The sequence below is a fragment of the Oncorhynchus nerka genome, linkage group LG18, assembly GCF_034236695.1.
Source record: "Oncorhynchus nerka isolate Pitt River linkage group LG18, Oner_Uvic_2.0, whole genome shotgun sequence".
Taxonomy (NCBI): Eukaryota; Metazoa; Chordata; class Actinopteri; order Salmoniformes; family Salmonidae; genus Oncorhynchus; species Oncorhynchus nerka.
This window is the reverse complement of record NC_088413.1, coordinates 14828152-14844739: the sequence shown is the minus strand read 5'-3', so window position 1 is coordinate 14844739 and position 16588 is coordinate 14828152.

Here is a 16588-nt window from a genome sequence, read left to right as displayed (position 1 = left end):
TACACGCTGCATTTTGGTCCGACTCTCCTTCACACCTAGAAAACCGTTACAGAATCACCCAACACAACCGGACCAAGCAGCGTGTCAACAGGTAGGAGCCGCAGGAGAGGCAACAGAGGCAGCAGCAGGAGCAGCAGCAACTACAGTGGGAGAGGCTGCACTACTTGGAGAAATGGACTTGGGAGGAGATTCTAGACGGGAAAGGACCCTGGGCAGAGCCAGGGGATTATTGCCGCCCCAAAGCCGAGCTGGAGGCAGCAAAAGCAGAGAGGCGGCATTATAAGGAGCTAGCACGGCAGAGTGGATGGAAGCCCGAGAGTCAGCCCCAAAAATGTATTGTTGGGGGGAGGCTCACAGGGAGTATGGCGAAGCCAGGTAGGAGACCTGCGCAAACTCCCTGTGCTTACCGGGGGGCTAGAGAGACCGGGCAGGCACTGTGTTATGCAGTGGTGCGCACGGTGTCCCCAGTGCGGGTGCATAGCCCGGTGCGGTATATTCCAGCTCCTCGCATCGGCCGGGCTAGAGTGGGCATCGAGCCAGGTAAGGTTGGGCAGGCTCGGTGCTCAAGAGCTCAAGTGCGCCTGCACGGTCCGGTCTATCCAGTACCACCTCCACACCCCAGCCCTCGGGTAGCAGCTCCCCGCACCAGGCTTCCTGTGCGTGTCCTCGGTCCAGTACCACCAGTACCAGCACCACGCATCAGGCCTACAGTGCGCCTCGCCTCTCCTGCGCTGTCGGAGCCTTTCTCCTCTACAGCGCTGCTGGAGTCTAATGCCTGTTCAGCACAGCCAGAGCTGCCAGCCGGCATGGAGCAGCCAGAGCTGTTAGTCTGCATGGAGCAGCCAGAGCTGTCATTCTGCAAGGAGCTGCCAGTCTGCAAGGAGCTGCCAGTCTCCAAGGAGCTGCCAGTCTGCACGGAGCTGCCAGTCTGCAAGGAGCTGGCAGTCTGCAAGGAGCTGCCAGTCTGCAAGGAGCTGTCAGTCTGCAAGGAGCTGTCAGTCTGCAAGGAGCTGTCAGTCTGTAAGGATCTGCCAGTCTGCAAGGAGCTGCCAGTCTGCAAGGAGCTGCCAGTCTGCAAGGAACTGCCAGTCTGCAAGGAGCTGCCAGTCTGCAAGGAGCTGTCAGTCTGCAAGGAGCTGTCAGTCTGTAAGGAGCTGCCAGTCTGCAAGGAGCTGCCAGTCTGCAAGGAGCTGCCAGTCTGCACGGAGCTGCCAGTCTGCAAGGAGGTGTCCGTCTGCAAGGAGCTGCCAGTCTGCAAGGAGCTGCCAGTCTGCAAGGAGCTGTCAGTCTGCAAGGAGCTGTCAGTCTGTAAGGAGCTGTCAGTTTGCAAGGAGCCGCCAGTCTGCACGGAGCCGCCAGAGCTGTCAGTCTGTAAGAAGCCGCCAGAGATGTCAGCCTACATGGATCTGGTAGATCCAGCAACCTGCCTGAGCTTCCTCTCACTCCTGAGCTTCCTCTCACTCCTGAGCTTCGTCTCACTCCCGAGCTTCCTCTCACTCCCGAGCTTCCTCTCACTGCCGAGCTTCCTCTCACTCCCGAGCTTCCCCTCAGCCCCGAGCTGCCTTTGTCCCGAGCTGCCCCTCAGTCCCGATCTGCTCCTCAGTCCAGTGGGGTTCTGGGTGAGGACTACTAGGCCATGGTCGGCGGCGAGGGTGGACTATCCAAGGACGCGAGGAGAGGGGACTAAGACATTGATTGAGTGGGGTCCACGTCCCGCGCCAGAGCCGGAGCCGCCACCATGGACAGACGCCCACCCGGACCCTCCCTATTGTTTTGAGGTGCGTTCGGGAGTCCGCACCTTAGGGGGAGGGTTCTGTCACGCCCTGGTCTAAGTATTTTGTGTTTATCTTTATTTATTTGGTCAGGCCAGGGTGTGGCATGGGTTTGTGTATGTGGTGTGTATGTATTGGGATTGTAGCTAGTGGGGTGTTCTAGTTAAGTCTATGGCTGTCTGAAGTGGTTCTCAATCAGAGGCAGGTGTTTATCGTTGTCTCTGATTGGGAACCATAGTTAGGCAGCCATATTCTTTGTCGTGGGTGATTGTCCTTAGTGTCTTTGTTCCTTGTTCTGTGTGTATGTGCACCAGTATTATGCTGTTTCGGTTTTCGTTACGTTTTGTAGGTTTTGTATTTAGATTCGTGTTACGTTTGTTCATTAAACATGGATCGCAATCTACACGCTGCATTTTGGTCCGACTCTCCTTCACACCTAGAAAACCATTACAACTAGACTATATATCACCACAATATACACACTCACTAGACTAAATATACACACAATATACACACTCACTAGACTATATATCCACACAATATACACACTCGCTAGACTATATGTCCACACAATATACACACTCACAGGACTAAATATACACACTCAGAACTATGTATACACACCATATACACAGTCACTAGACTGTATATACACACCATATACACACTCACTAGACTATATGTCCACACAATATACACACTCACAGGACTAAATATACACACTCAGAACTATGTATACACACCATATACACACTCACTAGACTATATATACACACCATATACACACTCACTAGACTGTATATACACAACATATACACACTCACTAGACTATATATACACACCATATACAAACTCACTAGACTGTATATACAAACTCACTAGACTGTATATACACACTCACTAGACTATATATACACACTCACTAGACTGTATATACACACCATATACACACTCACTAGACTATATATACACACTCACTAGACTATATATACACACCATATACAAACTCACTAGACTGTATATACAAACTCACTAGACTGTATATACACACTCACTAGACTATATATACACACTCACTAGACTATATATACACACCATATACACACTCACTAGACTGTATATACACACCATATACACACTCACTAGACTATATATACACACTCACTAGACTATATATACACACCATATACACACTCACTAGACTATATATACACACCATATACACACTCACTAGACTGTATATACACACTCACTAGACTATATATACACACGCGCTAGACTACAGATGAAGTCGGAAGTTTACATACACTTAGGTTGGAGTCATTAAAACTAGTTTACATACACTTAGGTTGGAGTCATTAAAACTAGTTTACATACACTTAGGTTGGAGTCATTAAAACTAGTTTACATACACTTAGGTTGGAGTCATTAAAACTAGTTTACATACACTTAGGTTGGAGTCATTAAAACTAGTTTACATACACTTAGGTTGGAGTCATTAAAACTAGTTTTCACTGTAATTCACTGTATCACAGTTCCAGTGAGTCAGAAGTTTACATACACTAAGTTGACTGTGCCTTTAAACAGCTTGGAAAGTTCAGAAAATGATGTCATGGCTTCAGAAGCCTCTGATGGGCTAATTGACCTCATTTGAGTCAATTGGAATTGTACTTGTGGATATGGATTTCAAGGCCTTCCTTCAATCTCAGTGCCTCTTTGCTTGACATTTTTTATTTTTATTTCACCTTTATTTAACCAGGTAGGCAACTTGAGAACAAGTTCTCATTTACAATTGCGACCTGGCCAAGATAAAGCAAAGCAGTTCGACACATACAACGACACAGAGTTACACATGGAGTAAAACAAACATACAGTCAATAATACAGTATAAACAAGTCTATATACAATGTGAGCAAATTAGGTGAGAAGGGAGGTAAAGGCAAAAAAGGCCATGGTGGCAAAGTAAATACAATATAGCAAGTAAAACACTGGAATGGTAGTTTTGCAATGGAAGAATGTGCAAAGTAGAAATAAAAATAATGGGGTGCAAAGGAGCAAAATAAATAAATAAATTAAATACAGTTGGGAAAGAGGTAGTTGTTTGGGCTAAATTATAGGTGGGCTATGTACAGGTGCAGTAATCTGTAAGATGCTCTGACAGTTGGTGCTTAAAGCTAGTGAGGGAGATAAGTGTTTCCAGTTTCAGAGATTTTTGTAGTTCGTTCCAGTCATTGGCAGCAGAGAACTGGAAGGAGAGGCGGCCAAAGAAAGAATTGGTTTTGGGGGTGACTAGAGAGATATACCTGCTGGAGCGTGTGCTACAGGTGGGAGATGCTATGGTGACCAGCGAGCTGAGATAAGGGGGGACTTTACCTAGCAGGGTCTTGTAGATGACATGGAGCCAGTGGGTTTGGCGACGAGTATGAAGCGAGGGCCAGCCAACGAGAGCGTACAGGTCGCAATGGTGGGTAGTATATGGGGCTTTGGTGACAAAACGGATTGCACTGTGATAGACTGCATCCAATTTGTTGAGTAGGGTATTGGAGGCTATTTTGTAAATGACATCGCCAAAGTCGAGGATTGGTAGGATGGTCAGTTTTACAAGGGTATGTTTGGCAGCATGAGTGAAGGATGCTTTGTTGCGAAATAGGAAGCCAATTCTAGATTTAACTTTGGATTGGAGATGTTTGATATGGGTCTAGAAGGAGAGTTTACAGTCTAACCAGACTGACAGACATCATGGGAAAATCAAAAGAAATCAGCCAAGACCTCCACAAGTCTGGTTCATCCCTGGGAGCAATTTCCAAATTCCTGAAGGTACCACGTTCCCGAAGGTACCAGCATCATGTTGTGGGGGTGCTTTTTTGCAGGAGGGTCTGGTTCACTTCACAAAATAGATGGCATCATGAGGTAGGAAAATTATGTGGATATATTGAAGCAATATCTCAAGACATCTGTCAGGAAATGAAAGCATGGTCGCAAATGGATCTTCCAAATGGACAATGATCCCAAGCAACTTCCAAAGTTGTGGCAAAAGTCAAGGTATTGGAGTGGCCATCACAAAGCCCTGACCTCAATCCTATAGAAAATGTGTGGGCAGAACTGAAAAAGCTTGTGCGAGCAAGGAGCCCTACAAACCTAACTCTGTTACACCAGCTCTGTCAGGAGGAATGGGCTGAAATTCAAAAAACTTATTGTGGGAAGCTTGTGGAAGGATACCTGAAACGTTTGACCCAAGTTAAACAATTTAAAGACAATACTCTCAAATACTAATTGAGTGTATGTAAACTTCTGGCCCACTGGGAATGTGATGAAAGAAATCAAAGCTCAAATAAATCATTCTCTCTACTATTATTCTGACAGTTTAAATGTGGCTAAGGTGTATGTAAGCTTCCCACTTCATCTGTAGCTCCACATTGATATGGTACAGGTACTTCCTGTATATAGCTCCACATTGATCTGGTACTTCCTGTATATAGCTCGACATTGATCTGGTACTACCTGTATTTAGCTCCACATTGATCTAGTACTACCTGTATTTAGCTCCACATTGATCTGGTACTTCCTGTATATAGCTCCACATTGATCTGGTACTTCCTGTATATAGCTCCACATTGATCTGGTACTTCCTGTATATAGCTCCACATTGATCTGGTACTTCCGGTATATAGCTCCACATTGATCTGGTACTTCCTGTATATAGCTCCACATTGATCTGGTACTTCCTGTATATAGCTCCACATTGATCTGGTACTTCCTGTATATAGCTCCACATTGATCTGGTACTTCCTGTATATAGCTCGACATTGATCTGGTACTTCCTGTATATAGCTCCACATTGATATGGTACTACCTATATTTAGCTCCACATTGATCTAGTACTACCTGTATTTAGCTCCACATTGATCTGGTACTTCCTGTATATAGCTCCACATTGATCTGGTACTTCCTGTATATAGCTCCACATTGATCTGTGGGAAGCTTGTGGAAGGATACCTGAAACGTTTGACCCAAGTTAAACAATTTAAAGACAATACTCAACTACTAATTGAGTGTATGTAAACTTCTGGCCCACTGGGAATGTGATGAAAGAAATCAAAGCTCAAATAAATCATTCTCTCTACTATTATTCTGACAGTTTAAATGTGGCTAAGGTGTATGTAAGCTTCCCACTTCATCTGTAGCTCCACATTGATATGGTACAGGTACTTCCTGTATATAGCTCCACATTGATCTGGTACTTCCTGTATATAGCTTCACATTCATCTGGTACTTCCTGTATATAGCTCCGCATTGATCTGGTACTGGTATTCCTTGTATATAGCTCCTCATTGATATGGTACAGGTACTTCCTGTATATAACTCCACATTGATATGGTACTTCCTGTATATAGCTCCACAATGATCTGGCAATGGTACTCCCTGTATATAGCTCCACATTGATCTAGTACTACCTGTATATAGCTCCACATTGATCTGGTACTTCCTGTATATAGCTCCACATTGATCTGGTACTTCCTGTATATAGCTCCACATTGATCTAGTACTACCTGTATATAGCTCCACATTGATCTGGTACTTCCTGTATATAGCTCCACATTGATCTGGTACTTCCGGTATATTATATAGCTCCACATTGATCTGGTACTTCCTGTATATAGCTCCACATTGATCTGGTACTTCCTGTATATAGCTCCACATAGATCTGGTACTTCCTGTATATAGCTCCACATTGATCTGGTACTTCCTGTATATAGCTCGACATTGATCTGGTACTTCCTGTATATAGCTCCACATTGATCTGGTACTACCTGTATTTAGCTCCACATTGATCTAGTACTACCTGTATTTAGCTCCACATTGATCTGGTACTTCCTGTATATAGCTCCACATTGATCTGGTACTTCCTGTATATAGCTCCACATTGATCTGGTACTTCCTGTATATAGCTCCACATTGATCTGTGGGAAGCTTGTGGAAGGATACCTGAAACGTTTGACCCAAGTTAAACAATTTAAAGACAATACTCAAATACTAATTGAGTGTATGTAAACTTCTGGCCCACTGGGAATGTGATGAAAGAAATCAAAGCTCAAATAAATCATTCTCTCTACTATTATTCTGACAGTTTAAATGTGGCTAAGGTGTATGTAAGCTTCCCACTTCATCTGTAGCTCCACATTGATATGGTACAGGTACTTCCTGTATATAGCTCCACATTGATCTGGTACTTCCTGTATATAGCTTCACATTCATCTGGTACTTCCTGTATATAGCTCCGCATTGATCTGGTACTGGTATTCCTTGTATATAGCTCCTCATTGATATGGTACAGGTTCTTCCTGTATATAACTCCATATTGATATGGTACTTCCTGTATATAGCTCCACAATGATCTGGCAATGGTACTCCCTGTATATAGCTCCACATTGATCTAGTACTACCTGTATATAGCTCCACATTGATCTGGTACTTCCTGTATATAGCTCCACATTGATCTGGTACTTCCTGTATATAGCTCCACATTGATCTAGTACTACCTGTATATAGCTCCACATTGATCTGGTACTTCCTGTATATAGCTCCACATTGATCTGGTACTTCCGGTATATTATATAGCTCCACATTGATCTGGTACTTCCTGTATATAGCTCCACATTGATCTGGTACTTCCTGTATATAGCTCCACATAGATCTGGTACTTCCTGTATATAGCTCCACATTGATCTGGTACTTCCTGTATATAGCTCGACATTGATCTGGTACTTCCTGTATATAGCTCCACATTGATCTGGTACTACCTGTATTTAGCTCCACATTGATCTAGTACTACTTGTATTTAGCTCCACATTGATCTGGTACTTCCTGTATATAGCTCCACATTGATCTGGTACTTCCTGTATATAGCTCCACATTGATCTGGTACTTCCTGTATATAGCTCCACATTGATCTGGTACTTCCTGTATATAGCTCCACATTGATCTGGTACCTCCGGTATATAGCTCCACATTGATCTGGTACTTCCTGTATATAGCTCCACATTGATCTGGTACTTCCTGTATATAGCTCCACATTGATCTGGTACTTCCTGTATATAGCTCCACATTGATCTGGTACTTCCTGTATATAGCTCGACATTGATCTGGTACTTCCTGTATATAGCTCCACATTGATATGGTACTACCTGTATTTAGCTCCACATTGATCTAGTACTACCTGTATTTAGCTCCACATTGATCTGGTACTTCCTGTATATAGCTCCACATTGATCTGGTACTTCCTGTATATAGCTCCACATTGATCTGGTACTTCCTGTATATAGCTCCACATTGATCTGTGGGAAGCTTGTGGAAGGATACCTGAAACGTTTGACCCAAGTTAAACAATTTAAAGACAATACTCAAATACTAATTGAGTGTATGTAAACTTCTGGCCCACTGGGAATGTGATGAATGAAATCAAAGCTCAAATAAATCATTCTCTCTACTATTATTCTGACAGTTTAAATGTGGCTAAGGTGTATGTAAGCTTCCCACTTCATCTGTAGCTCCACATTGATATGGTACAGGTACTTCCTGTATATAGCTCCACATTGATCTGGTACTTCCTGTATATAGCTTCACATTCATCTGGTACTTCCTGTATATAGCTCCGCATTGATCTGGTACTGGTATTCCTTGTATATAGCTCCTCATTGATATGGTACAGGTACTTCCTGTATATAACTCCACATTGATATGGTACTTCCTGTATATAGCTCCACAATGATCTGGCAATGGTACTCCCTGTATATAGCTCCACATTGATCTGGTACTTCCTGTATATAGCTCCACATTGATCTGGTACTTCCTGTATATAGCTCCACATTGATCTGGTACTTCCGGTATATAGCTCCACATTGATCTGGTACTTCCTGTATATAGCTCCACATTGATCTGGTACTTCCTGTATATAGCTCCACATTGATCTGGTACTTCCTGTATATAGCTCGACATTGATCTGGTACTTCCTGTATATAGCTCCACATTGATCTGGTACTACCTGTATTTAGCTCCACATTGATCTAGTACTACCTGTATTTAGCTCCACATTGATCTGGTACCTCCTGTATGTAGCTCCACATTGATCTGGTACTTCCTGTATATAGCTCCACATTGATCTGGTACTTCCTGTATATAGCTCCACATTGATCTGTGGGAAGCTTGTGGAAGGATACCTGAAACGTTTGACCCAAGTTAAACAATTTAAAGACAATACTCAAATACTAATTGAGTGTATGTAAACTTCTGGCCCACTGGGAATGTGATGAAAGAAATCAAAGCTCAAATAAATCATTCTCTCTACTATTATTCTGACAGTTTAAATGTGGCTAAGGTGTATGTAAGCTTCCCACTTCATCTGTAGCTCCACATTGATATGGTACAGGTACTTCCTGTATATAGCTCCACATTGATCTGGTACTTCCTGTATATAGCTCCACATTGATCTGGTACTTCCTGTATATAGCTCCACATTGATCTGGTACTTCCTGTATATAGCTCCACATTGATCTGGTACTTCCTGTATATAGCTCGACATTGATCTGGTACTTCCTGTATATAGCTCCACATTGATCTGGTACTACCTGTATTTAGCTCCACATTGATCTAGTACTACCTGTATTTAGCTCCACATTGATCTGGTACTTCCTGTATATAGCTCGACATTGATCTGGTACTTCCTGTATATAGCTCGACATTGATCTGGTACTACCTGTATTTAGCTCCACATTGATCTAGTACTACCTGTATTTAGCTCCACATTGATCTGGTACTTCCTGTATATAGCTCCACATTGATCTGGCACTTCCTGTATATAGTTCCACATTGATCTGGTACTTCCTGTATATAGCTCCACATTGATCTGTGGGAAGCTTGTGGAAGGATACCTGAAACGTTTGACCCAAGTTAAACAATTTAAAGACAATACTCAAATACTAATTGAGTGTATGTAAACTTCTGGCCCACTGGGAATGTGATGAAAGAAATCAAAGCTCAAATAAATCATTCTCTCTACTATTATTCTGACAGTTTAAATGTGGCTAAGGTGTATGTAAGCTTCCCACTTCATCTGTAGCTCCACATTGATATGGTACAGGTACTTCCTGTATATAGCTCCACATTGATCTGGTACTTCCTGTATATAGCTCCACATTGATCTGGTACTTCCTGTATATAGCTCCACATTGATCTGGTACTTCCTGTATATAGCTCGACATTGATCTGGTACTTCCTGTATATAGCTCCACATTGATCTGGTACTACCTGTATTTAGCTCCACATTGATCTAGTACTACCTGTATTTAGCTCCACATTGATCTGGTACTTCCTGTATATAGCTCCACATTGATCTGGTACTTCCTGTATATAGCTCCACATTGATCTGGTACTTCCTGTATATAGCTCCACATTGATCTGTGGGAAGCTTGTGGAAGGATACTTGAAACGTTTGACCCAAGTTAAACAATTTAAAGACAATACTCAAATACTAATTGAGTGTATGTAAACTTCTGGCCCACTGGGAATGTGATGAAAGAAATCAAAGCTCAAATAAATCATTCTCTCTACTATTATTCTGACAGTTTAAATGTGGCTAAGGTGTATGTAAGCTTCCCACTTCATCTGTAGCTCCACATTGATATGGTACAGGTACTTCCTGTATATAGCTCCACATTGATCTGGTACTTCCTGTATATAGCTTCACATTCATCTGGTACTTCCTGTATATAGCTCCGCATTGATCTGGTACTGGTATTCCTTGTATATAGCTCCTCATTGATATGGTACAGGTACTTCCTGTATATAACTCCACATTGATATGGTACTTCCTGTATATAGCTCCACAATGATCTGGCAATGGTACTCCCTGTATATAGCTCCACATTGATCTAGTACTACCTGTATATAGCTCCACATTGATCTGGTACTTCCTGTATATAGCTCCACATTGATCTGGTACTTCCTGTATATAGCTCCACATTGATCTAGTACTACCTGTATATAGCTCCACATTGATCTGGTACTTCCTGTATATAGCTCCACATTGATCTGGTACTTCCGGTATATTATATAGCTCCACATTGATCTGGTACTTCCTGTATATAGCTCCACATTGATCTGGTACTTCCTGTATATAGCTCCACATTGATCTGTGGGAAGCTTGTGGAAGGATACCTGAAACGTTTGACCCAAGTTAAACAATTTAAAGACAATACTCAAATACTAATTGAGTGTATGTAAACTTCTGGCCCACTGGGAATGTGATGAAAGAAATCAAAGCTCAAATAAATCATTCTCTCTACTATTATTCTGACAGTTTAAATGTGGCTAAGGTGTATGTAAGCTTCCCACTTCATCTGTAGCTCCACATTGATATGGTACAGGTACTTCCTGTATATAGCTCCACATTGATCTGGTACTTCCTGTATATAGCTCCACATTGATCTGGTACTTCCTGTATATAGCTCCACATTGATCTGGTACTTCCTGTATATAGCTCGACATTGATCTGGTACTTCCTGTATATAGCTCCACATTGATCTGGTACTACCTGTATTTAGCTCCACATTGATCTAGTACTACCTGTATTTAGCTCCACATTGATCTGGTACTTCCTGTATATAGCTCCACATTGATCTGGTACTTCCTGTATATAGCTCCACATTGATCTGGTACTTCCTGTATATAGCTCCACATTGATCTGTGGGAAGCTTGTGGAAGGATACTTGAAACGTTTGACCCAAGTTAAACAATTTAAAGACAATACTCAAATACTAATTGAGTGTATGTAAACTTCTGGCCCACTGGGAATGTGATGAAAGAAATCAAAGCTCAAATAAATCATTCTCTCTACTATTATTCTGACAGTTTAAATGTGGCTAAGGTGTATGTAAGCTTCCCACTTCATCTGTAGCTCCACATTGATATGGTACAGGTACTTCCTGTATATAGCTCCACATTGATCTGGTACTTCCTGTATATAGCTTCACATTCATCTGGTACTTCCTGTATATAGCTCCGCATTGATCTGGTACTGGTATTCCTTGTATATAGCTCCTCATTGATATGGTACAGGTACTTCCTGTATATAACTCCACATTGATATGGTACTTCCTGTATATAGCTCCACAATGATCTGGCAATGGTACTCCCTGTATATAGCTCCACATTGATCTAGTACTACCTGTATATAGCTCCACATTGATCTGGTACTTCCTGTATATAGCTCCACATTGATCTGGTACTTCCTGTATATAGCTCCACATTGATCTAGTACTACCTGTATATAGCTCCACATTGATCTGGTACTTCCTGTATATAGCTCCACATTGATCTGGTACTTCCGGTATATTATATAGCTCCACATTGATCTGGTACTTCCTGTATATAGCTCCACATTGATCTGGTACTTCCTGTATATAGCTCGACATTGATCTGGTACTTCCTGTATATAGCTCCACATTGATCTGGTACTACCTGTATTTAGCTCCACATTGATCTAGTACTACCTGTATTTAGCTCCACATTGATCTGGTACTTCCTGTATATAGCTCCACATTGATCTGGTACTTCCTGTATATAGCTCCACATTGATCTGGTACTTCCTGTATATAGCTCCACATTGATCTGGTACTTCCGGTATATAGCTCCACATTGATCTGGTACTTCCTGTATATAGCTCCACATTGATCTGGTACTTCCTGTATATAGCTCCACATTGATCTGGTACTTCCTGTATATAGCTCCACATTGATCTGGTACTTCCTGTATATAGCTCGACATTGATCTGGTACTTCCTGTATATAGCTCCACATTGATCTGGTACTACCTGTAATTAGCTCCACATTGATCTAGTACTACCTGTATTTAGCTCCACATTGATCTGGTACTTCCTGTATATAGCTCCACATTGATCTGGTACTTCCTGTATATAGCTCCACATTGATCTGGTACTTCCTGTATATAGCTCCACATTGATCTGGTACTTCCTGTATATAGCTCCACATTGATCTGTGGGAAGCTTGTGGAAGGATACCTGAAACGTTTGACCCAAGTTAAACAATTTAAAGACAATACTCAAATACTAATTGAGTGTATGTAAACTTCTGGCCCACTGGGAATGTGATGAAAGAAATCAAAGCTCAAATAAATCATTCTCTCTACTATTATTCTGACAGTTTAAATGTGGCTAAGGTGTATGTAAGCTTCCCACTTCATCTGTAGCTCCACATTGATATGGTACAGGTACTTCCTGTATATAGCTCCACATTGATCTGGTACTTCCTGTATATAGCTTCACATTCATCTGGTACTTCCTGTATATAGCTCCGCATTGATCTGGTACTGGTATTCCTTGTATATAGCTCCTCATTGATATGGTACAGGTACTTCCTGTATATAGCTCCACATTGATCTGGTACTTCCTGTATATAGCTCCACATTGATCTGATACTTCCTGTATATATCTCCACATTGATCTGGTACTTCCTGTATATAGCTCCATATTGATCTGGTACTTCCTGTATATATCTCCACATTGATCTGGTACTGGTACTCCCTGTATATAGTAGTAGTTGGTGCTTTGAGGGTGGCTGTTGTCTATGTCTGCAGAGGGTCAATGTTTCGAGCACAGGTAGGGGGGAGGAGAGGGACAGAAGCAAAACTGTTACTCAGGCACCATTTTAATCAGGAGAATCTCCTCTGTAATTATATAAATCCGGGCTGCGAGCTCGTTTGTCATCAATCGCTAGACCAGAAATAATCAGAAGTTAAAACATTTTCCCTACTTTTTCATTGGGGCGGCAGGGTAGGCTAGTGGTTAGAGCATTGGACTAGTAACCGAAAGGTTGCAAGTTCAAACCCCCGAGCTGAAAAGGTACAAAATCTCTTGTTCTGCCCCTGAACTTGCAGTTAACAAACTTTTCCTAGGCCGTCATTGAAAATTAGAATTTGTTCTTAACTGACTTGCCTAGTAAAATAAAAAATGAAAAAATTATGCAGACATAATCGAGTTGCGGATGTTTACTTCTTACAAGAGTTGTTTTTTTTCAGTTTCGTCCGACGAACAGATTGTATTGGTAAAAGAGAAAGGGAAACCATTTCATTGGAATTCTAAGCATCACTGCAGTCAAACCAGGCTCTGCGAACGTTCCATTCCATTCAGTTGCTATGGGCTCGCGCCAGTGTTCCAGCTCAGACAACGTTCCATTCCATTCAGTTGCTATGGGCTAACGCCAGTGTTCCAGCTCAGACAACGTTCCATTCCATTCAGTTGCTATGGGCTCGCGCCAGTGTTCCAGCTCAGACAACGTTCCTTTCCATTCAGTTGCTATGGGCTCGCGCCAGTGTTCCAGCTCAGACAACGTTCCATTCTATTCAGTTGCTATGGGCTCGCGCCAGTGTTCCAGCTCAGACAACGTTCCATTCCATTCAATTGCTATGGGCTCGCGCCAGTGTTCCAGCTCAGACAACGTTCCATTCCATTCAGTTGCTATGGGCTCGCGCCAGTGTTCCAGCTCAGACAACGTTCCATTCCATTCAGTTGCTATGGGCTCGCGCCAGTGTTCCAGCTCAGACAACGTTCCATTCCATTCAGTTGCTATGGGCTCGCGCCAGTGTTCCAGCTCAGACAACGTTCCATTCCATTCAGTTGCTATGGGCTCGCGCCAGTGTTCCAGCTCAGACAACGTTCCATTCCATTCAGTTGCTATGGGATCGCGCCAGTGTTCCAGCTCAGACAACGTTCCATTCCATTCAGTTGCTATGGGCTCGCGCCAGTGTTCCAGCTCAGACAACGTTCCATTCCATTCAGTTGCTATGGGCTCGCGCCAGTGTTCCAGCTCAGACAACGTTCCATTCCATTCAGTTGCTATGGGCTCGCGCCAGTGTTCCAGCTCAGACAACGTTCCATTCCATTCAGTTGCTATGGGCTCGCGCCAGTGTTCCAGCTCAGACAACGTTCCATTCCATTCAGTTGCTATGGGATCGCGCCAGTGTTCCAGCTCAGACAACGTTCCCATCCATTCAGTTGCTATGGGCTCGCGCCAGTGTTCCAGCTCAGACAACGTTCCATTCCATTCAGTTGCTATGGGCTCGCGCCAGTGTTCCAGCTAAGACAACGTTCCATTCCATTCAGTTGCTATGGGCTCGCGCCAGTGTTCCAGCTCAGACAACGTTCCATTCCATTCAGTTGCTATGGGCTCGCGCCAGTGTTCCAGCTCAGACAACGTTCCATTCCATTCAGTTGCTATGGGCTCGCGCCAGTGTTCCAGCTCAGACAACGTTCCATTCCATTCAGTTGCTATGGGCTCGCGCCAGTGTTCCAGCTCAGACAACGTTCCATTCCATTCAGTTGCTATGGGCTCGCGCCAGTGTTCCAGCTCAGACAACGTTCCATTCCATTCAGTTGCTATGGGCTCGCGCCAGTGTTCCAGCTCAGACAACGTTCCATTCCATTCAGTTGCTATGGGCTCGCGCCAGTGTTCCAGCTCAGACAACGTTCCATTCCATTCAGTTGCTATGGGCTCGCGCCAGTGTTCCAGCTCAGACAACGTTCCATTCCATTCAGTTGCTATGGGCTCGCGCCAGTGTTCCAGCTCAGACAACGTTCCATTCCATTCAGTTGCTATGGGCTCGCGCCAGTGTTCCAGCTCAGACAACGTTCCATTCCATTCAGTTGCTATGGGCTCGCGCCAGTGTTCCAGCTAAGACAACGTTCCATTCCATTCAGTTGCTATGGGCTCGCGCCAGTGTTCCAGCTCAGACAACGTTCCATTCCATTCAGTTGCTATGGGCTCGCGCCAGTGTTCCAGCTCAGACAACGTTCTGAAGATGTTTTTCAGCCTTGGGGGAATTTAGACTCGTTCTATTGTCCAGCCTATAGATAGACAGAGCGACTATATAGGAAAGCACCCGCATGCCCATTGAGAAAGCACTCGCATGCCCATTGAGAAAGCACCCGCATGCCCATTGAGAAAGCACCCGCATGCCCATTGAGAAAGCACCCGCATGCCCATTGAGAAAGCACCCGCATGCCCATTGAGAAAGCACCCGCATGCCCATTGAGAAAGCACAACAACTATACCATTTAGATGAACTAAGAATGACGAGAATAATCAAGTCAATTAATGTTGGGTAGTTAGATAGCCTATAGATAATATACTGGCAAGTTTAATGTATCAGTAACATTAGGTAGATAGCTAACATACCGGTCCATACTAATGTAATGATATGCTATGTGGTTCTTAAGGACAGCGTAGCTAACAAATTGTCATCATCAATACAGAAGTCAAAGCGAACACCTATGAAGACGACATCTCAGGTTAGCAGCACTGGGCTGTATTGATGATGTCATCTCAGGTTAGCAGCACTGGGCTGTATTGATGATGTCATCTCAGGTTAGCAGCAGTGGGCTGTATTGATGATGTCATCTCAGGTTAGCAGCAGTGGGCTGTATTGACAATGTCATCTCAGGTTAGCAGCACTGGGCTGTATTGATGATGTCATCTCAGGTTAGCAGCACTGGTTTGTATTGATGATGTCATCTCAGGTTAGCAGCAGTGGGCTGTATTGATGATGTCATCTCAGGTTAGCAGCACTGGTTTGTATTGATGATGTCATCTCAGGTTAGCAGCAGTGGGCTGTATTGATGATGTCATCTCAGGTTAGCAGCACTGGGCTGTATTGATGATGTCATCTCAGGTTAGCAGCAGTGGGCTGTATTGATGATGTCATCTCAGGTTAGCAGCACTGGGCTGTATTGATGATGTCATCTCAGG